General features: G+C 34.0%; 1 protein-coding gene across 2 annotated transcripts in view; it reads right to left on the bottom strand.

Moving 5' to 3' along the window:
- Positions 1 to 24,897, bottom strand: part of LOC143232052 (hepatocyte growth factor receptor-like) — a 125,886-nt gene extending 100,989 nt beyond the window's left edge. For both annotated transcript variants that reach the window (XM_076467072.1, XM_076467074.1), the window contains exon 1: positions 24,796 to 24,897. The gene's annotated coding sequence lies outside the window, so the exon portion shown is untranslated. The remainder of the gene's footprint in view (positions 1 to 24,795) is intronic.
- Positions 24,898 to 27,596: the final 2,699 nt, after the last annotated feature.

Below are 27,596 nucleotides of genomic sequence, written 5' to 3'. Positions count from 1 at the left end.
CTCTTTGACCGAAAGTTTCTGCTTTAATGTGTGTCTACAAGCTTATTTATTACAACAGGCTAAAGGTACATCTTGGAAATTGTTTCTGCTTTAGCACGTGTTTACAACTTTACTCGTTGTAATTGGTTAACATTAGCGAACGTTTCTACTTTTCCTGACATTACGTTTATCCAGTTACAACGAATAAGCTTGTAAGCTCACACTAAAGCAGAAACATTTTCTAATGTTACCTTTAGCTAAATGCAACTAATAAGCGTGCAAGAACATAATAAAACAGAAACGTTATCTGAAGTTACCTTTAGTCAGTTACCAAGAATAACCGTGTACACACACGATAAAACAGAAGCATTCTCGGACGTTATTTTTAGCCAATTATCAGTAATAAATTTGTTAACAAACAATAAAACAACAACCTATGCCAACGTCACTGATATGTAACAGTAACAACCAAAAGAGTGAAGAAATATAAAAGCAACAGCTTCTGCTGACGTCATTTTAGGCAAGTGTGACGAATAAACGAGTAAACATAAGTGTACTTGTCTTACGAGTCGTGTTCTAACAGCAGGTCAGCTGGAATTATTTAGAGTGAATATTTTTGTTCAATGTCCAACTCTTCGTTTCGTATTTGTATTTCTGTCGCTGTGAAATACAACAGGAAATAATGTCAATCCTCCAAATGACAGGCGTAGGCGTTGATGAGTAATTACCAATCACTGGCCTCAAACAGTCTGCACCGTGACAAACAGCGCATGTTTTTAATAGCAAGATTCCGACTGAACCAGAGACGACGAATTGTTAGCTAGCCTGACGACGCAAAATGTTTAATAAAAAGTCGTTATGTTGTGAAACCTTGAAATTCTCGCCCCTAAGAAAAAAAAATAGTAAAAAAAACGTGATATGTGACTGTGCCGCAAGACCTATAAACACTCAATTAACAAAATTTATGGGTTTTTTTATACACTATGGGAGAGATAGAGGTCAACGACTGAAAAAAAATGGCGCTCACGAAGACACCATTGACAAATTAAAGAAATTACATATTCTCTAGAGTATGAAGTGTATTTTGGTTACATATATTTCTATTCTAGAAACCGAATAATGAATCCCAGTGACAGAACGATAACTTAAGTAGAAACTATAATCTACAAATCCAACTTAAACATTAGAGTGCAATAAAGATAGTATGCAGCACATGGTGCCTCATTACGTTGTAAATATTCTAAAAGTAATTGGAAACCGTTTTAATGTATAATATGACAACTGCTAAATATTTCAATTTCTAAGTAAGGTCAGAAACAATCAAAAGTGGACATTGCGGCAAGAAAGAGGAATAAGTTCAAATCATTTTGACTTGTGAGGAGAAACAAACTGTAACACTGATCATTCTTGCATTTTGCAACCTGACAAAACAATGTGATTTTGACTTCTGAGTACTTAACTAAAACCATAACACTTATCATTATTACATTTTATAAAGCAACAATACCATGTTATACTGACTTCTAAGTACTTAACTCAAACTGTAGCAGTAACCATTACACTATGTAACACAAATTTTGTTCCTGGATAGTATGTGTTATTTCTTAATTGCTTATGTTGTAAATGTACAGAAAATAGTCATTATTACCTTCACACTTTGCTTTTGTGACCTGGATAATGAAATTTAGAAATTAGCCTATTTTCTATGTAAAAAACGAGCAAATTTGTACATTTTCATTTACATAAGGTCTGAATAAAACAACATATGAATCAAGATTTACATTATTTATACTAAAGTTATCCAAAAATGAACAAAAATCTTTAGAAGTGAGTAGATTTTCGAGATGACTGCTTTTTCTCTGGTGGAGTGGGTACAGGGAGCTCAGGGCAGTGTGGTACTGGGACGAAGGATGATGGGAGGTCCGGATACATGATAGCAGATGCATTCTTGCTAGTCCGACGTTTAGAAGTGTCTACCATGCAGAAGTAGCAATTGCTTGAGTGGTCAGTAGGTTCACGCTAAATTTTTGGAATAGAGAAGTTAATGGCTCTCTTTTCCCCTGTGTACTATCCTGCAAAAGAGCAAAATAAAATTGTTATTATGAAGAATAAATTTATTTCATCCAAACTAATGTGTAAAAGGTTCATGTAAAATATTTTATATGTGATATTTTTTCTATACTATTGGAAATAGTACCTTACCTTCTAGAGTTATTTTTCAGTGCTCGCAGGTAAAATGAGGTGCCCAGGGTTTGTCTTGATTCCCGACAGGGATGCCGAAATGTGCTTTGTAGACTTCTCACATTTTAGCAGATACTGTCACAGAGTACTTTTTTCGCTATTGTCTTGATAAATTGGCCACATACATAGCAGAATGCTTGCAGGTTCTTGATGCCATTTCTGGTAAAATCAGATAGGTATATGTGTTCACTTAGGCAGTTAAAACTAAACTGAAGTGGTGAGTGGTGAGCCCCTATATATATCACTATGGAAAGTTCTGGAAAATTCTAAAAGGTTCTTGAAAATTCTCGTAATTTCTACAACATTCTAGAAAGTTCTTTAAAATTCTTGTAAGTTCGAGAAAATTCTCTATCTGCTACTCAACACTAAATCTACCTGGAATGTTCTGGAAAATGGGTAAATTTAAAAATTCATTACCCAGGTCACAAAATCAAAGTGGGAAGAGACAAATAGGTCTTTTGCATTTACTTTAGGCATAAGCAATTGGGAAATAACACTCTCTACCCAGGAACAAGAAAACTAATTTTTTTTTTACATAGTGTTATTATCTTTGCCCTCGGAGGTGGGAGCGAGGGTATTGCAATCGGGTCTGTGAGTGTTTCCGCACGCATATCTCGAAAAATGATAAACCGATTTGCACGAAAATTTTACAGAGATAAAATGGTAGTATGGAACAATTTTTTATAAACTTCGTCCAGACCCAAATCCGGATCTGGATTTTGGATCACTTCGATGCACAAGGAGATGAGGCATTTTCGAGGTTTTCGGTTAATAACTGTTAAAGTGTGATCGTATTTGTAGTAAATTTCATGGGCATATTAAGGTTGAGAGTTCTCATAACACTACAAAAATGACCCGGGTCGTTGATCATTTTAGATCTTAAAAGTATTTTCTTAGTTTTCGGAGGTCAGATTTGACGTTATCCAATACAGTCTCGAAAAGGAGCGGTGGAGCGAGAGTATAGTAATTCTGTGATTGCTATTGTTGTATTTTGCAATCTAACAAAATAATGTCCTTACAGATTTCCACATTTCGCTTTGTATAAACATAATCTCTAGACTGAGAAAGCTGACTTAGTAATCTTGGGCAAGGATTAAAACAAGGCTTTAAGAAAATTGCAAAATTATGAATTCAAGTTAGGTAAAAGAGTGTTGCTAATTTTCCCAATATGTAAGCTTGTTTGATAAGAGTATGCCAGTACATTAGTTAATCTCTCTACTATATAATCAAAGCACGTGATTCTTTGTTCTTTTAAATAGACTGTTGGAAATATTACCTAATGATTAATAATCCATTAATTATTGTAAGATTCTGGAACAAAATATTGTTACGTTGTAAAAAAAAAAGTGATTCCCCCAGTGGTACAGCAGTATGTCTGCGGACCCACACCGCTAGAAACCGAGTTTCGATACCCGTGGTGGGCAGAGCACAGATGACCCATTGTCTAGCTATGTGCTTAACTGTAAACAAAACAAAAGAAATGTGACCTAATATCAAAATGTGGGCACGTATTGTAACAATATTCATAACAAAAGCTTTTATGAGTGCATTGGGGGAAGACTGTATAATACTGACTTAACCGCGTCCCCTACATATTGGTGTTTGCAAGTTTACTTACGCTCTGTCTTCTAAAATCTCGTACACATACATTCTACTCTCTTCTTCAACCTGACTCGCTATTATTTTAGCTTTTTAAATAAAGCTAACAGAACGAGACATCAACGTCTTTTACTTGCATAATAATTTATTTATAAAGCTTAAGGAAGTATAAGTTTCGATGTGAATAAATCGACCATCTTCAGGAGAATACACGTGTATAATAATAATAATGTGTTTACAGTGGTGCCATTTACAACAACATTTCCTAAAATTCACATCCACTGATCTTGGGCCTAAATATCTATTTATATTCTGTCTGTTTTTACACATTGATTTTTGACCTCTTAAAGTATTCTGTCACTTTTGCTTTAAAACCGTTAACATGTTTTAATGAATAACTGTTTAGGAGTTTTATCTGGTCATTTCAGTCCGCCTGCTTCGTTTGTCTACTGTCAACTTTCTTTTCTGTTTCGTTTTTCTTTAGTCAGATTTGTTTTATATTTTGTGTGTTTCCAGTCAAGTCTGTTTCCTATTTTATATATCTCCGGTCAACTCTGTTTTCTGTGCCTTAAGCCTTCAATCAACTTCTAGTTTTGTTTCGTATCCCTCTGGTAAACTTGGTTCATTTGTTTTTTGTTACAGTAAATGATTATTATTGGTGTAAAGCATTCGATTTTAAAACTTCTAAAGTAGTGGCTCAGGTTGTTTTGAAACTATTCAGTGGCACTTTTATAATAATTAAGCACGAGATAAACATTTATACATTTACACTGTTAAACAGTGTTACAAATAAAGGAATCTCTCTATCCTTCGAATCTTTACGTTTATGACATCAAAAGTTTTAGCATAGACTGGTACAGTTATATTCAATATAAACTCAGAATAAAAATACTTGAACGCAAACTGTAACAACACGTCATTTAAAACTGTATGAATAGAACACTGCACACACAACAATTTTTACAGACAGAAAACATTTTGTAAATGTACTTAACACTATTCAGAAGTAAAGAACGACTTACTAAGTAAACCATAAGAATAACTTCTTAACGTTACTTATATTACTTGTACGTAGTTAAACCTGTGGCCAAAGAAACATTTATCATATAATTACAGTGTTTACATTTATGTCACGATAAGGATTACGACTCAACCGTCGTCGATTAAAAAGAACCCACTGTTGATTTATATATAGAGAATGTCTTCTTCAAATAAATGGATGAGTGTTTCTACATGATACATTAGAACGCTACTATGTACTCTCTTCCTACTGGAGACTCCTTACATTATTATTAATAATACTGTGACGCATTATCACCCACATGTTACTAGCAACCGAGTTTCCGATCTTTGTGGTGGGCACAGTGGATAGTCTATTGCATAGCTTTGCACTTAGCAACAAATAAACAAAATCAATCTTGCCTATTAAAACGTAAGTAGCGAAGCTTCCAAACAAATCTGGAGTTGTTACATTACATAGAGCTCCCTCTATAGATACTTTGTGGTGTTAACTTATGATAAGGACAGAAAACAAACTACCACTTGAAATTCTACATAGTCACGTTAGTTACTAGCTTTCTATTGGAGAATGGTAATAAAAACATTCCATTATTTCATACCCAGCAGAGGCTTCCAGTAATCTACAGTTTCCGTAACGTAAAACAGACAATAGAAAAAAAATGCAAATTCACATTCCTGAAATATTATTTTACCATAATATTATATGTAAAACAAAGTTGAAATTTAACACATGCAATTTGAGAAACTGGTGCTAGTAAAGACAGACACAGCTTGTTTCTACTAACACTAAAGTGTATACAAAAATCTACGTACTGTTGCATCCAGTTTTACAGAGTGTAGCGATTATGATTTTGCTACAAATGAAAGATTCGTGAAAAACATCGATATTATGATTTAGGAAGTGTGTAAAGTACGTTGAATTTATTACGAAAGGTTTGTTTTAGAGCAATGCTTTAAAAATGGGGTTATCTGCTGTGTTCACCCCGTATTTCAGTAATACAAGGCCGTAAATTGGCCGCTGTCTCACAGGTGGCCGAAGGTGAAAGAACATAGATCTATTACCTAATCTCAACCAACTAGAACGAAACTGATATTATAATAGATTAACACTATGTTTGCGTATCGTAAGAGTGCGCGAACATCTACGAATGACAGCATATTTAGTTAATAAGTTAAGTTGCAAGCAACGTGTATTGCTGAGAAAATTATTATCAATTCCTTATTTTGCTTGGCGTGGTCTTGTGAATAGAGCACTCAACTTGTAATCGAGAGTTCGAATCCTGTTATCAAACATGCTTACCCTCTCAAACGTGAATACGTTGTAATGTGACATTCAATCCCACTATTCGTTTGTAAAAAGAGAAGCCCCATTGTTGACGGTAGGTGGTTGACTACCTACTTTTCTTTTAGTGTATCACTAGTAAATTAGGGTTAGCTAACATAAACAGCCTTCAAACAGCTTTGCGCGAAATTAAAAAAATAAAATAAACTTCTGATCAAAGCAAACTTCCGTTATAGGTTATCATTTAACATCAGTAATTAACACAACAGATTTAACATACTTCCCTGGTATTCTTAGATTTGACTCTAGATGGCTCTGTGCCAAGCCTGAGGATTTATAACCCCAAAATTATGGAATCGAATCACCAGAGGGATATAAATGTGTGACGCAAGAACGAAGACAAGATGGAATAAAATTCTAATCTCTAGTTAAACTTATCAAGAAGGGTGTAGAACACTATCAAATTACAAGTATTGTTAAACTGCACCTTTAGATATTGTCTGAAATTGTGTCTCACGATTTATCAAACATTTACATTTTAAATCTATTCACAAATGTATCTGTATACTCGTCACAAAAATTATAAAATAATATCTATAGACGGTAACGGCTGTTGTTGTTTTTCTCTTTGAAATTCTACACAGGAACAAGAAAAATTAAACACAGTAACAAGGGGTAAATAATAATGTCCTTCGCTATTTTTATTATTTGAAAACTCACTGTAAAAGCTAGGAAAATTAGTCTTTAAAAGCAAGAATACAAAATATATTCAGAGGTTTTTTTACCAAACTACAAACGTTACCACACATAGTTGGGTTTTGTGATTTTTGTTTAAAAATTTATATATTTTGAAAACTCGTGTATGAAAAAAATAACTCTTAAATGTTCAGCTTCTTGTTTAAACAAAGCATTATAAACTTTATACTTTTTAACTATCATTATATGATGGATACAAATAACTTAAATTCTTAAAACAAACGTAGTTTTTATTACTAATATACAATAACTATTTCCTTTGGATAATTTTCAATCTCCTTCTCAGCAAACAAAAGGCAAATGTTGTTCACTTTGTTCTCGATGTTTTGCTTTAGATGTTTCTTTGTTAGTGAAAATTGCTAGCTATGGTTATGATAATACAATGCTTAGATTATTGGTTTAGGTTACGAATCGAAAAGCATAATGAAATATCGAGAAGTGAGAGCATTTACAGATATATATGAGCTGTTACTGGTGTTACTGAGATGAATTGTTTCAGTTAAGTGTTATATAGCGAGAATTATTGTAACTCTCCTGCTATTTAGTTACTCGAAAATATGTTTCTTTTTATCTATGAAAACTAAGTAAGTTAGTTGTACGTACTATTAGCGAGAAATTTTTGTTTAAAACGTTTTTGAACTAAGGCCTATCAGCTCGTGTCAAAGTGAGGGCATCCTACAGCAAACATTACAGAACATATATATTAATTTATTATTATGTTGCCTATATTCCCATTGTCTATCAGCTTGTGTCAAAGTGAGGGCATCCTACAACAAACGTTATAGAACATATAGATTAATCCATTATTATTATGTTGCCTATATTTCCATTAATTCACACAATATATCAAAATAACCCATCCAACAATAGAACTCAGTGCAACATTGGTATCAGAAGTGAGGTTATTTTGATGAAATAAAACTTTGACTAAATTTCAACATGATAACTCGATCGCTTGGTTTGGTTGGAAGTTCGCGCAAAACTACACAAAGACCATCTGCGCTAGTCGTTCCTAAGTTAGAAGTAAAATACTAGAAGGAAAGCAGATAGTCGTCATCACCCATCGCCAGCTCTTGGGCTACTCTTTTACTAATGAATAGTGAGATTGACCGTCATATATAACACCCTCCCAACTCGATCGCGAAGCGAGATCCGCGCTTTATAAGAAAGTTGATGAAACACTTAAAACAAGGTCAAGAATAGTTAAAAGGAAGAAACATAAACCTTAAAGAAGAACTAAAAACAAATAACTGACCAAAAACAATATCAACGGAGTTATTGGGGATGTCCAGATGGATTAAAAAACAAAACCAAAACAGTTCAGAAAGACATAAAAAATACAGAAATAGTGTAGTGAAATGATTAAAAAAGTACAGACATATTATCATAACAAGAACAATAATGTATAAAAACTCCAATGATAGACAATTATATTTGAAAAAATTAATTGATAAATAAAATATAAAGATTAAATGAACAAGACATCTTTTTGCACACGCTCACAAATTCCAACCTAAAACACCATTTACTATTAAATATAAAATAGGTGGACCTATTTCGTCTACGCCACTATTACAGTGTCATCTATTACCACAGGTCGTTCTTAAACTTCTCCAGTCATGTAGCCACAAAATTCGATTCCAGAATTTAGCTGACCAGGTCTACATAATCAATTGAAGAAAGAAATTACCTATAATGGAAAGCATGTCAGGCTCAATTTGAAATTATTTTCCATATTGAATGGCTGGGAAAGATAACAACAATCTTTTAAGCTTGCTTCTAATGAACAAGAACTGGCTATCAGAACAATAAGAAAACTTTCAACTGAGAGCCATAACCACTGTCAAACACTGATAGCTGCCTTATCTAATAAATTCAGAGCGACGCACCAAAAAGAATTATCCAGAATAAATTCCTGGAACAGGAAACAACCTTAGTGAAAACTGCAAAAGATTTGAGAGGTTTACTCTATTATCTTATCCGGATACTCTACGCAGAATTATGCATTCGTTCGCACGTGACTAAATAATATATATCATAACAAACAAGAATCAAGTTTAAATAAAGTAGTGTACCTCTTTAAAGCAATCTCTGATATCGATGATGAAACTTGAATCCATTAAAGTTGCACATAAACAACTGAGAAATTTAGAAATCAAGTGATCATTGGATCGAGTACTGTAGAAACATCAACTCCTCGTGATGATAATTTAGAAGAATTGAAAGAATTAGTTATACAACTATTTACAAGGTGTAAGAACTTCTTCCAAAAGATACCAGACAGAGAAAATTTTACGAATGGGGGAAACATGGTCATTACACGCAAAACTATAAGGAGTCGATAGTTGTTATTAAACTAAGGAGTCAGAGCTCAAATGGATCCTAAGAGTAACAAAGAACTAATCAGACATCAGGAAAACAGGAATTAATCTACTATATAAAAGACTATATATATATAAGACAAAATGCTGTTTGTCCATCTGTCACACCAACATCTCGACTGTTGCGGTACCGATCGACACCCAACTAGTAATAAAACGACGGCGCTTTCTATCGCGAAAAGCATATGTTTTAGAATAATCCTAACCATTTATATACATACATATACACACACGCGCACACAAAATGGACTATACACTACTTTGGGCATTTAATTAGATTTGATGTAGGTTGATAGACATCGCGATGAGTATTTAAATTAAATTGGGTATACACGCGCCCTAAGCTGGGTATTGCTGGCGCGCAAAAATCATTGGCTGAACTTCCTCATTACGTTTGCTTGGTTATTAAAGGGACCTATTGATGCTACATCACCAAATTTTGTCCAATTGGAACCCTCGGCTACATTTCTATAACAACACTTTTCAATTTTGAAAATGCCCAAATTAAAACTTCCTTCTTCAGCTCAGCAGGATAAAAAAGCAAAAACCATGAAGACAATCCAAAGAAAATATTCTGAAATTCATAATAAAATTCACTGACTTTACCACCACAGTTAATAATTTACAGTTGACTAAGTAGGAATGTAATTTTGAGAAGAATAAGTAATCACTATTTTCCGTAGTATGTACAATTTGTTATATTTATAGAATTCAGCTGAGAATACTCCCTCTGTCCCAAATGGCATGCATGACTTTACCCAGAAAAGGCCTAAGTTGCTTGTGATAAAATGAAAAGTCTCTAAGATATTAATGCTGACAAAACTGGATTTCATTGAGGTAGCATGGTATGGCTGAACAATTAATAATACAAGAAATGATTAAGTTAGATATATATGTTGAGAAGGGATATAATTCTACTAGTAAAAATTAATGATGTGATTTACAAAATTGAAAAGGACAGACAGTCCAAAATAAAAGTCATTCACCGTGATCGTCTGCAGAAAAACATTGGTAAAAGAACGGCAAGCTGGATAACCAAATACAGAACTGCCAGTGGAGTCGTTCAATTATCTACGTAAAGAAAAGTCTCTCAGTGACAGGACAACAAGTGACGACAAGAAACTATCCTATCTATATATTAAAACCCTTGGAAATTAAAACCACCAAAAAAGATCTGCTTAATCGGAACTTTAGTGTTTTTGAATTGGAACCGTTGAAGATATACAACAGTCAAGACAGTATATTATAAGCTAATTTTCAATGCTTTGGTTTAGATGTTTCTTTGATAGACGAAGCTGTTAATCATAACGATGGTGATGATGCAATACCTAGAATGTTCGCAAATGTTAGGGATCAAGAAACTTTGCGAAATATTGAGAAATAAGGGAACATCATTTATAAACACGAGTCCGCAGTTAGAAGACTTAATGAGATTTAATGAGTGTTTCATTTCAGTGCTAGACAGTGAGAGTTATCGTATCTACTTTTCTATTCAGTTAGTTGGTGAATAACGAGATTTTTATTGATTAATGCTAAATAGTAAGTTAAGTGTAAATACCATTAGCGAAGAATTTCTGTTTAATTAAACGTTGTGACCTTAGACTTACAATTTGTGCCAGAATGATTGTACCCTGTAGGCTTTAGCAAATTTTTTATGAGAAATAGATGAATTCGTTACTATTTTTGAACTGGATATCTCATTATTTTCTCCAATTAATTTACAAGAGTCTGCCCATCGATAGAACACGTTATAATACAAGTATGAGTTTAGGCATAATGTTATGGCCTATCTTTTAGCATTCTGAGGTGATTAAATAGCTGAACATTCTTTGAAGTATAATTAAAACATATGCAAAATAGTAACCTATACGTGTGTATAACGATTCGTGTTCTTTTTAATTCAGAATATTCTAGATTGGTTATTTACGTCACGTGAATGCTATCTGTCAGTTGTAAAATCGTCCAGCTTTCTGCACAAACAGAGAAAACATCAGTCAATAATTTAACTGCAGATGTTAACTAATTTAACAATTTTAGCGCTTAACCCCACATTGTGCTTAACTGTAAATCTTATGAAATGTAAAAAAAACTTAATTTCCTGTCAAATGAAGTATTCCATGTCAAAGTAATTAATTCAGTGCCACGTTGATAAATGTCATGGTTTCAGGTCTCAAGGCATGAGACAGAGTTGATAAATTGGGCTTGATAATAAACATAATAACTAATTACAATGAAAAAGTGACAAAATACCTTTAAACTTAACTAAATCCCTCTCTCCATATAACTGTAAAAAAATACACTTGATACATATTTTAAAACATTTGTGTATTTTTTACAGTTTAGAAAAAGTTGTATTAGCAAACTTCCACTTCTAACAGGAATGTGTACAAAAAAATGTTTGTCAGAAACGTAATATCCATGACATTTCACGTGGATACGACAGCTTCTGACTTCTATATCATACAAATGCCAAAGATTACTTTCAACTTAAAAGAACATTCGGTTTGGTTTGAATTTCTCGCAAGGCTACACGAGGACTACCTGCGCTAGCCGTCCCTAATTTAGTAGTGTAAGATTAGAGGAAAGGCAACTAGTCATCACAGCCCACTGCCAACTCTTGGGTTACTCCTTCACCAACGAATAGTGGGATTGATGGTCACATTATAATGCCACCACGGCTAAAAGAGCGAGCAAGTTTGGTAAGATGGAGATTCGAACCCGCGACTCTCAGATTACGAGTCGTCTGCTTTAACCACCTAGCCATGCCCGGGCCCGAACTTTAGGTCTGTCGTGCTCATAGACTGGTTTGTGCTTGTAATTCTGAAATATTTTATAGCACAAAGCATTTGTAGTTTGTTTGTTTTTATACAATTATGCCACGTGATACATGATAACCCTATGAGTGAAGATATAAAAACAGAAACTAGAAGAATTAAAAGAAAATATTCATAAGCGCATAAAACTTTCGAAAGACATCCGGTTCTACTCGTCACACATTTTTTTTTTCCAGAAGTTTCTCTCGTTTTAAGGTACTGCAGTTTCGAGAGAAAATTATAAGAGACGCTTTGCAACAATGATATGAAAGTGAAGAACTGAGATACCAGTTTGTTTTAGCCTTTTATAATCACTTAGATATAAATCACAAACATTTCTAGCTTGAGATAAGTAAAACACAAAATCAGTTATCAGCTCAAACAAGTTTAGGTTTAAAAAGCCTTTATCAAGTAGTTCATATCCTGTTAGCCAAGGTTGCTTAGTTTATCATCGGAAAATAAAACATCTAGTGAATGGCTTCATCTTGTTGGGTAACTGGATAAATAAAGTACCAATAATACCTGAATACCTCAGTGGATAAGGTGTCAGTAAAATACGTTAGTAAATTACTTCGTCTTGTTATATAACTGAGTGGACAAAGTATCAAAAACGAGTTTAGTCAATAGCTTCTTGTTGTAGAATTAAGGGGCAGAGCGCCAAAACATAGCTTCGTTTCATTGGATAACTAACTAAGCGAATAAAGCGTTAATAAAAATGTTAAGCGAATGACTTTGTCTGACGCCGGATTAACTAGATAGGTATAGTGCTAAAAGAATTTTAGTTAACTTTGTCAGTTGGATAAATGACTGAATAAAGAAAATTCAGTAAACAGCTGTGTTGCTCTTAGTTACCGAATGAAATAATTGGTGGTAAAGAAGGAAAATAACGTTAGAAATACTGAACAATTCAGTAGAACTTATGAACATTTTTAATTTATTGAGGGAAAAACATAAAGTCACTACTTTGTGTAAAAACATAAAAACGGATTTATTATCTAGAATGTAGCAAGTTAACCTAGTATATGAGAGTTGGCAGGTGAAAACATACACTTAAAACTACTGGTCAACTCAAAATTGAATTAGTCATTCACACCAAGAGATGGCGATAACTTCCCTCAAGACTAGTTAAAATTACAAATGGATATGAGCAGACAGTCCTCGTGTATATTTGCCCGAAACTTCTAAAAAAAAAAAATCAAGAAACAAAAAACACTACGGTCGGGTTTAGTGTAATATTGAGAAACCTGATACAGCACTGAGTGTAAATAACAGACGACGACAATAAACTATGATTCAACTGCAAATATGTTTGTTGCTAATATCATCCAGACAAAAAAAATAATTGATTATTTTTACGAGTGCATTTAGTTCGGTTTATTTTGAATTTCGCGTAAGGTTAAAGGAGGATTAGTTACACTATCCGTTCCTAATTTAGCAGTGTAAGACTAGAGGGAAGGCAACTAGTCATCACCACCCACCGCCAACTCTTGGGCTACTCGTTTACCAACGAATAGTGGGATTGATCGTAACATTATAATGATCCCACTGCTGAAAGGGAGAGTATGTTTTGTGTTACAGAGATTTGAACCCGCGATCCTCAGTGTTTTTAGAGCGATCGACTCGTAATCTGAAGATTGCGGGTTCGAATCCCTATTCCACCAAACATGCTCGCCTTTTTACTACACACTTGTGTAGTTTTGCGCAAAATTTCAAAATAAACAAATAAACTCATGTTTTATCAGTGGGTCTGTAAATTGTTTAAATGCTTTTTTTTCTCAATTTTAGATTTTCAAAATATGTAAGAATTTTTAGTAATTGTTGTCACTCGACAACAAACAACTATAGCGTCACTTTCATAATTTGCTCTCCGTTTCACATGACTCAGCAGTAAATCTGAGAATTGATAACGCTAAATGTCGGATTTCGATACCAGCGGTGACTAGAGCACAGGTAGCTCATTGTGTGGCTTTGTGTTTAACAACAAACGTATACGAAATAAGCCCACAAATCTAAGATTTATTTCTGTGAAGTCAGATGAGAATTCTGTTAGTCACCTTCATGACTACCCCCAACATGATTGCTTTATTTATTTTTAATAAATATATATATTTAATATATTATATTTAATAATATATATATATTATCTGTCACTACACCATGTCAATGTGTGGTGAAATACTTACAGGCTAGTTGTACTTGGATTGATATTATATCACGATCACAGCATATTTAAAGGACAGCTCTTTATTTTCTACATTTCTTTCTTTCTTTTGAATTTTTTGATCATTCGGTTGTACACTTCGTAGTTGTTTAACAAGAATTAATATTTTATTTTTTTTACAATGTCCAACTCTGCGTGCACATCTGTTGAACTCGTCACAAAATATGGAAACGTATCGCAAAGCAAGAGGGTGTAAATACGTTATGTATCCGGAAGAAAGTGAAAAAATACGAGTGAGTTAGTTCTCTGTGAAATATGGGAGAGTTGCCAGACGTGATTAATGAAATTCTCTATTGAACAAGCGCAGCAAAATATGAACTGTGTTTATTTAGGCTTAACTATGGGTTTTCTCATGGTTCAGTTAAAGCAGGTCAACAAACTCTGAGAATAATTTTTCGCTACTAAAAATTGTAAATGCAGAAGAGAAAAAAATAAATTTAATTACTACCTAGTTCAAGTGATCTGGTGAATTTATTTGAAGTTAAACACAATGGGCTACCTAGCGTTGTCAGTCTGCAGACATGCCGCTGTGTCACTGGAAGTCAACTTTTTAAAATAAAATTAAAAACATTTTACCTGTATAAAAACAGCAACGTCAGAACAGGGGATTATATACAAAGATAAAACATCTTAAAGCAATGAGCAGAATTATAAAACAACGGAACCATTGTAAAGATGTATTGTAAAAATGCGTAAGTTAAAGCAAAAAAAATGATAAAAACTAGTGCCTTACTTTCCATACTCGTGTTCCAGTTTAAATAATAAAGCCACCTTGTGTATATTTACAAAACTATAATTATTAGTTAAAACGTGACAGAGAATAAGGGGGCAACATAGTGACGTAACCATATAGTCCATGTCAAAAACTATAGTTATATTGATCTTTTTTTTAAATTCTCTGCGCTTTCAAGAAAAAACAAAAAAACTGGCAGTACTTTAAAAGTAAATTCAACTATATGGTGTCTTTGTACGTCGATATTATTAAAGAAATCAAACGAGATTAAAACGTATTTTGCAGCACTCAGTATCTGTCTAGGTCAGTGGTTCTTAACCTTGTTGGATGTACTGAACCCCGGGAGTTTCGTACTTGCATTCACTGAACCTTTCATAATTGGAAAAATAAAATATGATTTTTTTACAAATTCAAAACATAAGTAGATATTTTATTAGTGCACAAAATGAACCATGCACCAGTTGCACACAATATCAGTGTGTTCAAAGAACAAAACCAACAAAACACAATTTCACACAAAAACAAAAACATAACTCAATGAATATTTACTGCAAATCAATGTGACTTTTGCTGTTGCCTTTTAGAGACAAGTTCAGAAATGCGCGGCTTCACCTTGGCAAGTGCCACTCTCATATCATTTTCGCAACAAAGTCTGTTCCTTTTCTTCGTTTTTATGTCTACCATCCTCGAAAAGGATTGCTCGCAAAGATACGTTGTAACAAACAGTATGAGTATCTCAAGGGCTTTCTTAGCAATAAGGGGGTACGCTACGATTTGGTGACACCAAAACGTTGAGAGCGTTGTTGTTCTGAAAAGTTACTGTTGAACTTGGCTCTGCTGAAGTTCAATGATTTCGTCGAGGTATTCATCATTGACATCTGCTGTCGCAACATTAAACGTGAACGGCTGTCTTACCCATGCTGTATATGGTTCTCTGGTGGGGAAGTATCCGTCGAGAGATTTACGAGCTCATCTAAGTGCATGGCAATTGCTTGTTTCAGTTCCCCGGGTACAGAAATGTCTCCGATTTCAGACATATCTTCGATCTCACTTACACAGTCGTCCAGCAGGGGAAAGTTTGCGAAGTTATCATTCTCTGTTCGTCGTTTCCATAACGGTAGCTTTTTTTGAAAAGCCTTCAGGTTTTCTTCTGCTTCGATGATGTTGACTCCACCGCCCTGCATCTGTTGATTGAGAGCATTGAAGATATCGGCCATGTACGCCAAAATGAGAATGAACTCAGATTTTTCGAAGCAATCTGCATGATAATGTTGGTGCTATTACAAAAACAGGACTAATTCCACACGCATGGCAAAAACACGATTCAGCACCTTTCCCCGGGATAACCACTGAACATTAGAATGATACAAAAGTACCAATTTAGAGCCCATTTCATTACCCAGCTATTTGAAGATGCGGTGCTTCAGGGCACTATTTCACACAAAGTTCACACATTCCACTATAATTTTAATACTTCTGCCAGTTTTGAAGGCAAGGATTTTGTTACCAACGCATGCCTGTGCAGAACACAGTGCGTTACAATGATGTGTGGTGCATCGGCTTTAACCAGCGCACCAAAACCATAGTTTCGTCTCAGCATGACTGGAGCTCCGTCCGAACAAACAGCAGAAACCATATCTCACGAAAGATCGTTTTCTCTGAAGAAGTCATCCATAAGTTTCTTCACGTTGGCTGCCTTAGTTGTTGTTGTAAGATGCTTACAAAATAAAAAATCTTCTTTTATCTCGTCGTTCTTCACACAGCGCATGAATACAACAAGCTGGCTTAGACTTGAAACGTCGGTGGTCTCGTCGAGTTGAAGGCTGAAATTTTCTGGGCTTGAAATCATATCTGCAACTACTTGAGCCAAGATGTCATCGCTCATGCCATCTATTCTGCTGCTGATGGTGTCATTTGAAAGAGAAATTTGGGATAACTTATTTTCATTAGCTTTTCCCAGCATGATATTCGCCATCTTCAATGCAGCTGGTTTTACGAGTGCTTCACCAATGGTGTGTAGTTTGCCCTGCTTTGCGATCAAGTCCGCAACTGCGTACGATGCTGTGAGAATCGGTTTGTCGGTGGGTACAAAGCCGAGAACAAGCAAAGTAGCCTTTTCATCGAACCTGGCTCTCTTTACCTTGAATTCAGCAAGCGTTCTGTTCTTGTATTTCCCAGCTCCACGTAGCTTCAGGGAGTGTTTTCTTAGTTTTGCCGGTGCTAGACTAGAATTGCTCAACTTGGCATTGCAAATCATGCATTCAGGAAGCTGACTCCCATCATGTTCCTTTATACGTGAATCTATATTGTATGTATTCGTCCGACCACTTTCTATTTTTGCTCTACATAGTTAGTATGAAGGGATTGAAAGATTAGAAAAAAAATCACAAATGACGCACTATTATTACAGTCACAAGTCGACTGATAAGCGCACGAAGTTCCCTGCAGCACGATATTAAGGCCAAGTGATGTGGCGTGATCAACCGCAGCTAATGATGGCCAAGTGGAGCATGACGTCACAAATCATACGAGTGGGGTGAACGGAACAGACACACACACAGTGTGTGTGTCTTGACCTCCGCCGAACCCCTGAGACTGACTCACCGAACCCCTGGGGTTCGATTGAACCCAGGTTAAGAACCACTGATCTAGGTGAATTACATTAAGATGAATGTCACGTATTCACTGAACCAAAGTGTCCACACGACGTAGCAGTTAATACTTATTATCTGGGATTCATGTATTTTATTCTCGGTTTATTATGTGGCAAATCTACTGAAGCCATCTGCCTCATCCCTTGATTTTAAATTCCCAATCTTAGGAAAGACAATCGGTAATTAGCACATACCCCCAATTCTTAATTTATTCTTTACCAACATATAGTGCGATTTATCGTAACTTTATAATGCCAACAAAGCTGAAAGAGTGATATTATCCGGTGCCGTGACTCAGATTGCGAGTTGAGTGCCCTAACCACCAGCCATGCCAGGCTACATTCCACATGAAAAATATCATGAAACAACCAAAAGTTGTCTTTATTATTTCACTAATAATTCATTTTGTAAATAACAAGCAAATCCAGCTAACAATCCAGTATATTTAAATTAGGTAAATCATTATTCATACCCACGAAAACTTCATCTAATTCTGGTTTGAACAGTCATGCATACCACGGATCCTTCATCTAACTCAATGTTAAACAGTCATGCATACCACGGATCCTTTATCTAACTCAATGTTAAACAGACATTCATAACCACGGATCCTTTATTTAACTCAATGTTAAACAGACATTCATACCATGGATCCTTTATCTAACTCAATGTTAAACAGTCATTCATAACCATGGATCCATTATTTAACTCGTTGTTAAACAGTCATTCATACCCACAGATCCTTCATCTAACTCAATGTTAAACAGTCAATCATAACCATGAATCCATTATTTAACTCAATGTTGAATCCGAAAATGATGTTACATTTTAGTACTTTATACAGTCAACATTTAATGTCGTTTTAAACTCGTATATTCGAGCTGAAGAATGAAATATTGTTTCTTATTCTAATTGTAAATATTCCTTCGTACATGTCTAAACAAGTTCAATTACGTGCCATAGAAAAGAGAGCGGATAATATTCGTGTTTCCATGTTTGTCTTTTTATATCTTAGATCTCTTTATCTACAACAAAATTAAAGCCTATCATTTAGTTATTTATTATAACTGTTTTTTAAAAGTTTACAAAAAAGGAAATTAAATAGAAAATATTCATTATTGTGACAAAATGTTATCTAATTACAAAGTTCACTCATCCACCAGATATCGTGACAAAAATAATGGTATATGTAGATTCAACGATTTAATGTTTAAAAGGTTGTAAGAACTTACACGTAACTTTTTAAATTCTCATCTTAAAATTTGTACAAGGTCATGGAACATTTATTTCTTGGTTCAAAATCAAGATAAGTACAAAAAGGCTCGAAAGAGAAGTGGTCACTAGCATATGTAGGCCTGGCATGGCCAAGCGCGTAAGGCGTGCGACTCGTAATCCGAGGGTTTCGGGTTCGCGCCCGCGTCGCGATAAACATGCTCGCTCTCCCAGCCGTGGGGGCGTATAATGTTACGGTCAATCCCACTCTTCGTTGGTAAAAGAGTAGCCCAAGAATTGGCGGTGGGGGGTGATGACTAGCTGCCTTCCCTCTAGTCTTACACTGCAAAATTAGGGACGGCTAGCACAGATAGCCCTCGAGTAGCTTTGTGCGAAATTCCAAAAACAAACAAACAAACACTAGCATATGGCGTCATCGGGCATCTTTACCAGTTGTAATTTAGTTTCAACTACATCTGAAAATATTTAACTTTCACTAGCTATTAATTGTAAATATTTATGCGTGACAGCGAATTCATGTTACGTAATTTATTCTATGACAAATAGTTATTAAGAACGTCAGTTTTAGAACAACAATAATGAACTTAATGTTAAACTTGTGCTAAACATATCAGTCTTATTCCGTTGATGATGTGTTCGTTTGACCCACTTGAGAATGAAGACTAGCTCGCTGTTTCGTCAGTTTTTCTGAATAATATGCATGGTAGTTCAAGAAAATAACAATTATTAATATATAATACTAAAATATAATATAACATAATGTTTTGAAACAACAAGGGCCCTGCTGGTCCATCTCGGCTCTCCCATCCTCCAAGCCTAACTAGAACTATTAAATTTAAAAGAAAAATTAAAGCCATCATTTATCATTCATTTTTATCAAGCATTTTTTAAACTTATTCCACTTTACTGCCTCCACAATATCTGAAGATAGCCAATTCCAAAGTCAACGACCCTATTTGAAGAATAAAACTGTCTTAGCTAACGACGGCTTCTAGCTTGACTAAATCTTTATTTGTATCCTCTAGTTCTACAGTTCTCGCTGATTAGTATAAAAAATATTAATTCATCAACAATGTCAATTCCTTTTACAATCTTAAATACTTCAATCAGATTCCCTGTAACTTTTCTTTTCTTTCAAGAGAAAACGATTTAAGCATCTTAATCTCTGATGAAACTTTGTAGAATGGACGGCAACTGCCTGTTGTGGAGACACAAGTGTAGAGGACGACGTTTCGAAGACGAAAGGCGGAAGACTTTCGGAACGTCGTCCTCTACACTTGTCTCCACAACAGGCAGTTGCCGTCCATTCTACATAGTTTTATCACGAATACTCTGCCTAAACAATCTAGCAAAGAATATTTTAATCTCTCCTCATTTGACAACCTTTCCAGCAATTCAATGTATTTCCTAAAGAAGCCCAAGATTGAACACATTGCACCAAATGGCCTAACCAATGACCTATACAATGAAATTATAACCTTTTATAGACTTGTATTCAATATTTCTGTAAATGCAACCTAAAATCATATTTGCCCTACCCCTAGCAACAGCACACTGTTTGGATGGCTGAAGAGACTGATCAACCATCAAACCAAAATACTTTTCTTTCACGACACTGTTAAGATTTTTCCATCCAAATTATACTTACAATTCAGATAACCCACATGCAATATCTTGCATGTATCGTAATTAAAACCCCTCTTATACTGGTGCTAACTCACTAATTGATCTAAATCGTTTTATAGGGCATCAGCATCTTCTTCATAGCCAACAACTCCAAAGGCCTTAATAACATCTACATATTTAAGTAATTTACTGAATATTCATTTATCTAGGTCACTGATGTAAATCAAAAAGGGCAAAGGTCTCGAGATTGAGTCTTGAGGTACCCCACTTGCAACATTAATCCAGTTTGATTAAATGTCATTTGTAACAACTCTCTGCTTTCCTTTAATCATCTACTCTTCTATCCAATTAATTAACTTATCCTCCACACCTACAGAGATAAATTTCTTTACAAGTCTTTTATGAGGCACCTTGTTAAATGTTTTCTGAAAATCCACATACACAAAATCTACAGTTACCCTCACCTACATATGCAGTAACATTTTCAACGCACGTCAAAAGATTTGTAAGGCATGATTTTCACTTGTTGACTCTCCGATAAAATCCCAAAGTTTGTTAAATGACTTTACAAAGCACCTTTTATTAAACTTTCCAAATCTTTTCCCTCAACTGACGTAAGACTGACAGGCCAAAAATTACTGGGACAACTTTTATTACCTTCCTCAAAGATAGGAGTGATATTAGCTTATTTCCAATCTGTTGGTACTTGTCTACTATTCAAGGACTATTCAAAAAAGTGAAGCAAATGGTTCGCATATTCAGTCCTTGGCCTCCTTTAAAAACCTCGGAAAAATATTATCTGGCCCAGGAGTCTTATCATTCTTTAAACTTCCCAATTTTATTTTAACAAGCTCAGAATTTATGCAATTGTCTTGTTCAACACTGTTTTCATTAACCAACTGTTCAAGATGAGGAATGCTGTTTTAGCCTTCATTGGTAAAAACTGAAGAAAAAACAGAAGTTTATAACCTATCCGTTTCATTATAATCGGATACAGGCCTCCTTCTGTCGTTCATCAAGAGTCGTATCCCCATCCTAACATTTTGTTTACTCCTGATGTACTTTTAAAAAATTCCTTTCTGTTAATTTTTATGTTTTGTGCCAAATTTTTCATACATCATCTTGGATATCTTAATTTCATGTTTGGCCAACTTTCTTGATCTTTTGTAATACAAGTCAATTTAAACTTCTTAAAATTTTGATGCTTTTCTTTAATTTCAGTTCTTATACTTTTGTGAGCCATCCTAGGTTTTTACTTATAGCTTACTCTTTGCTTTCCGTAAGGAATATATTTGTTTTGAATATTGAATTTCTTTCTTTAATAATATTCCACATTTGCTCAGCATCAGCTACCCAATTCACAACAGAAAATTTGCTTTTTTTAAAATTTGGAATCAAAATATCATTATTCCTGATTTAAATATGCAGCATAACATCAAACCTGATACAGAACTTTCACTTGTACCTAGGTTTCCCAGTTTCCACCCTCTTCTATATTAGAAATTAACAATAAATCTAAAATAGTATTATTTCTAGTCGGTTTCTCGACCAATTGGTGAATAAATCCACCTTTGTTATAGATTGATTCTAACATTTCCCAGTCAATATGTTTGAAATAAATTAAAATCACCCATAATTATAATTTCATTACTAGCTGAAATCTTAAGCTCACTGTAAAATTTCATCTGAAACATATTTCTACTAAGAGCTTTTTCTCTTGATATTAACTAACATGAACTCACATTAATTTAGTCTTTTTGCTTTTATACTTAACATTCTCAACTTCAACAGGATGTAACTCACACTTTACAAATAGACCCATTTCTTTCCCTATCTTTACTACTAACCTTTAACTATATATTTAAAAGACATTTCTATAATAAAAATCATCTACATTTAACCTTTGCTCTGTTATTTCTATTATATCAAAATATTCTATTCCTACCAGTGCTTTAAAGTCATCTATTCTATTTTCATACTTCTAGCATTACAATAGTAGCACTTAAGCCTATATTCTTATAACTACTTTTATACTAATTTCCTGTGCTAAACTTTCTTCTAGATCTCAGTTTTTTATTTATTTTATCTTTGCCCTTACCACTATTTAGTCCAAGTTTAAAACTTCTATTACAGCTGTATTAATAGCATTTCAAACACGCCTGACCCTTTCCTACATAAATGTAAACTAATTATTCCAAAAAATTCCCTCTTCCCACTGAACTAATTGATCCCACAATTCCAACTACCTAACCTGTTCATCCTTATAGTGTTACTTTCAGCTTAACACTTCGCCCCAGTGACCTACTAAAATTTTCATCTCCACAATTTATTTCTGGCAATATCGCTGACATAATTAATTTATTTAAATACTTTATCAACCCATTTGCTTATTAATTAGCTCTTCTGACTTACTCTTCCTTATATTGTTAACCTCTACGTGCACAACAATAACTGCATTTCTTGCTCTGTCAGTTATGTCTTCCACTTGTGCCCCAAGGTAGCATAATCTAACTTTCTCTCCCCATTTACCAAACAGACTATTCTAAACGTACGTCGTATCAAGGAATCGTCTATAACTATAACCTTTTTTTAAGTTCATAATCTATATCCTTCTATATTCCTTTTGCTTTCCCTTCCTCATCTACATTAGCCAGGGGTTGAAATCAGTTGCTCAACAGAAAGGGTTTTTACAATTAAATTCATTACTTTTAACACTAATATTAGCATATCTAACTTCCTGGATGTAATTGTTAATATTAGCTGATGCCTCCTTTGCAAGTAATACTTGAAGCTCCTCTTAAAGTTCTGCTGTCATTTCCCACAGTTTGTACTTCTCTTTATCTATTTTCTCAGCTTTAGTTAGGATAGCCTCCAACTTTTCTTCCACCCTGCAAACTCTACATATAAAATGAACATCCTCACTACTAGCTTCCTTAAAAGTGAATAGCAGTCCAGAGTTTCCAGATAAAACTCAATCGTTGCACCTATTGCATCTAACAAACTGAAAACGTTTAGCCCCCGAACTAGTATTCACCATTATTATTTGTAGAATTACAATAAACACTCGATACTATGATTAAACATCAGTACCCTGTTGTTAACAGTTAAGCCTAAGTTTGACAATTAATTGGTTTTAGACCGTATTTATAATACAAAACAATGTATTTAACTTGTCTTGCTATCTAAAGGCAAGTTGAATTATAAATAAGTCTAAAGAATCGTTAAAAGTATTAATCTAATGCTATTCTACAAGTAACACTACTAATATCTAAACTAAAAGCTCGTATCTACTATTTTAGTTCCTAATCTTACTAAACCTAGTTTATTTGCTTGTTTTTGAATTATAATTTCTAAATATAAAAATAATAAAACCAAATAACATAAAGAAATCCACAATATTATCTAAACTTATCTTCCTAACGTTTTCTATTTTTAAACAGTGCCCTCTATCTATATGTTAAACCTTTTGTTGTTGTCGTGCGCCTAATATTAGGCCATAATACCTATTGCGTTAACAATATATAGAATACAGAAATTGCTGTTAGCAGTTAGTTGGTTTTCTAGCGACGTCAACTTCAGAGGATGTCCTAACTCAAAAACCACAAAAATATACGTATTGGCATACTTTATCTTACCTTATCTTCGCTCAAAATAGGCCTAGTTTGAAGATACACTAACCTAATAGCCAAGCTAATGTGTTTTAAATGGGCTTTATTATAAAACTCAGAAATCACTTTACCTACTTTCTGTAACAGCTTAGATGTTTAAATGGTTAAACAAGACCTACAAATCTAGAAGCCGAAAATTTTATCCAGTTTCTAAAAAAACTGCAGTTTCTTTCAAATGATTACTTTTAAATATGCCTTTTTTTCTTTCATAAAATAATCGTATATTAGCCGTTAATATGCCATAAACAGAGCTACAGACAATGAAGTGTTATTAAAATAAAACATGTTTATACACAGTTTGATTTTAACATTGTTTCTCACTTATAATTGCCAAGGTTTCTTTTTTTTAATAAAAAGTACTATTTCGTGACTAGTATTTAAAAATTAGTTTATCCAGCCAGCTGTACGAAGATTAACTGTAATATAATTAGGAAATAATACACCCACTTATTTACTATTGAGCAACAATTCTTTGTTGCTCACACACACAGGCATTTCTGTTCATCCCTTGAAAAATAAGGCTAAACAAAACAAAACTATATCTACGTAAGTGCAGTTTAGAATTTAAGATCATAGAAATTGAACTCACTCTTGTTTACTTTGTGTTTCAGCTATAACACAAGACTAGAGACTGTCTAGAGCAGAAATTTTCTTTCTAGAGTTGAAAATCAAGACCTTTGACTACTCTAACAATAAGGGTAGATGTAATTTGTATTTTTATCAGTATCACAAAGGTATAAACTAATAAATTAGCGAAAGGAATGTTGCTGCCATCTTCCGTTAAGTTTCTTAAACGTAAACAATGTTAAAATAAAGTTCAAACGCTTATTCTTTCCGAAAAGGAAGTCAAATTTTTTCCTAAATATATCTTTACAAATTAAATATTTACACTTCTCTTAACTACAGATTATATTTTTATTTTTCAGCATTATATCCTATGAATTTTTAAGTTACGATTTTGTTTTCTAAATACAAATTTTACTATATTTTTCGGTATAATAACTGTAAGACAAAATAAGTGAAATAACTAAACAGTGAAATTTATCTCTCGTAGATGCAAGTCCTATACATAACTACATCTCGAAATATTGTTCAAACGTTTCTCTAATTCATAACTGTGTCATCTGTGGTGTTTCAATGTCAAGTCTGGTATATCAGAAAAGTAAAAAATACATATATTATCATTTTATTCAATGTATATACACTATATTACCAAAGATTTGGGGCAGTTCATATTTCAGTAAACAATGTACCGTATTTCACAGCTGAGTGCTCATTTTAATAATAAGTACATTCACCTTTAGCGTAAATTACATCCTGGATCCTGTTACTAAAACTTTGTACACTTCTATGAAAATAAACTCGAATTTCTTTCGTTAAAATCTCCAGATATCGAGAAAGCTCTTGAAAAACATCTCAGGATAGCTTAGTTGAATTCGAGACGGAGTTCTAAGCTAGGTATAAAATTTTAGGTGTTATATGGTCCAGAAACATTAGAAAACTAGGTTTTAGTATGGTATGGTACATTATTCTGCTGAAAGACATGTGTTCCTTTTCTATAGAACTCCATTCACTCAGTATCGTCCGCAATGTCATAATAATTCAAGACAACCGTGGATTTTTTTAAAAATTGGTGGTGGATCTGGTCCGAACTGCCTAAAGCGAATCTACATAACTTAAAATGCATCTATTAATATTTTTAGCTGAGAAAACCCAGTCATGTCTAATACATTTTTTAAAGTTGCCAGAGATCCAAGACTATTTCACTCCGACGCAGAATAAAGGAGATAAAGGGGCTTTAACCCTTCCAGTCATTCTATTCTTTTTTTTCTCTGTCTTTCAGTATCAATACTCAAGGCATTGAAATTGATATTTTGAATGACATTTTGTGGTTAGCAGCTTATGGGCTGCAGTAACTGAAGTATAACATTACAGATCTTCCCACATACACAGATAATAGTGTCCGGTAGGCCTGAACTTTCATTGGCAAACTTGCAGATTAAATCTCTGAAGAGCAATTAATGTGAGCATCAGGATCTATATTCCACTCGATGTTCAACAGTTTAATAACAATAGATGAGTTGAAGTGTCTCGAGTAGTTGGAAGAATTGAAATATCTTGAACAGTCTGACGAACTAAAGTGTTTCGAAAAGTCGTGCCACAGGTTTGGTAATATATGTCATATCCATGAAATAGTTCTGTATAAAAAAAAAACAACCTTAAGTGACTTTCTCGCGAACAGTTGACTCGAACTGGCTAGTGCTAGAAATTATTGACTTTCACAAAATCTTGTAAGCATCTGCATCTAATGCTTCACGTGTAAGTCCATTACATGTAAATTGTGTTATAACTTTGTTATTCACATATGTCACGTCATATGATTTGAAATGAGGCTATACTTTTCAATCCCCCAGTCGCACAGCAGCATGTCTACGGCCTTACAATGCTAAAAACCAGGTTTCGTAAACAGCGTAAGCAGAGTACAGATAGCTCATTGTATAGCTTTCTTCTGGTTGTATTTTTATTCTAAAAACAGAAAAGGAGAATCCTGCGTGGGAGAAGAAACCGAAATACTTGAATGAAGCAGTGATACATATTTATGCCAAGGTGTACTGTTTTATAAAATTTTAAGTTAAGTCAAAACATGTTTATTTTGGAGTTTATTACACTAGCAAATGAGCAGTTGAACGATGGATGTTGCTACTTTATACCAGAACTATTAACATGTTGTTGTTACAACAGAAGAGTTTCAAATGCTGAAGATAATAGTATGTTATACAACTTATCAAACACAAAGGGGAGTCTATCATGCAAGATTTCAAAGTGTTGAAGAATAGTTTAAGTAAAATTGTCAAGTTGTATCGGTTCTTATATATATATTGGGGAAGCATGGAGACAATTGAAGATTGGGTTCGGTAATAGTGCCATGTCATATCAGTTATAACATATTGAGAAAAGATGGAGACAGTTGAAGAATTGTTTGTCAGGTTATATCAGTTCTCGTATACTGGGGAAACTCATTGTGCTAGGTTACCTTTGGAATAGCTGAAGACTTGTTTTGGTAAAGATGTGAAATGATTTCACGTGTATTGGTAAAGCGTATTACATAACATAGGCCAAGAATATTTAATAAGTTAGGAAAGTTTTTAAAAATTATATGGTATACCATTGAAAGGTTATAAACAATGTCGAAGCCACGAAGAAGTGGAATGACTTGTATCTTTGTAGAGAAGGACGATAGAAAAAAAAATTTCTTTGATATCTCGAGAATGAGATAAAGTCCTCTAGCTTTCGACCATCTGGCTTTAAGAATGGTTTATGTAAAGTTGTCAATTTATATCAGTTCTTGCATATATATTAGGGAAGTAGGGGGACACTTCTTTTTTCTGA

This window comes from Tachypleus tridentatus, chromosome 11 (genome assembly GCF_004210375.1).
Source record: "Tachypleus tridentatus isolate NWPU-2018 chromosome 11, ASM421037v1, whole genome shotgun sequence".
NCBI classification, from domain to species: Eukaryota; Metazoa; Arthropoda; class Merostomata; order Xiphosura; family Limulidae; genus Tachypleus; species Tachypleus tridentatus.
Note: the sequence above shows the minus strand (reverse complement) of the source record. Positions and strands in the feature narration are given on the sequence as shown.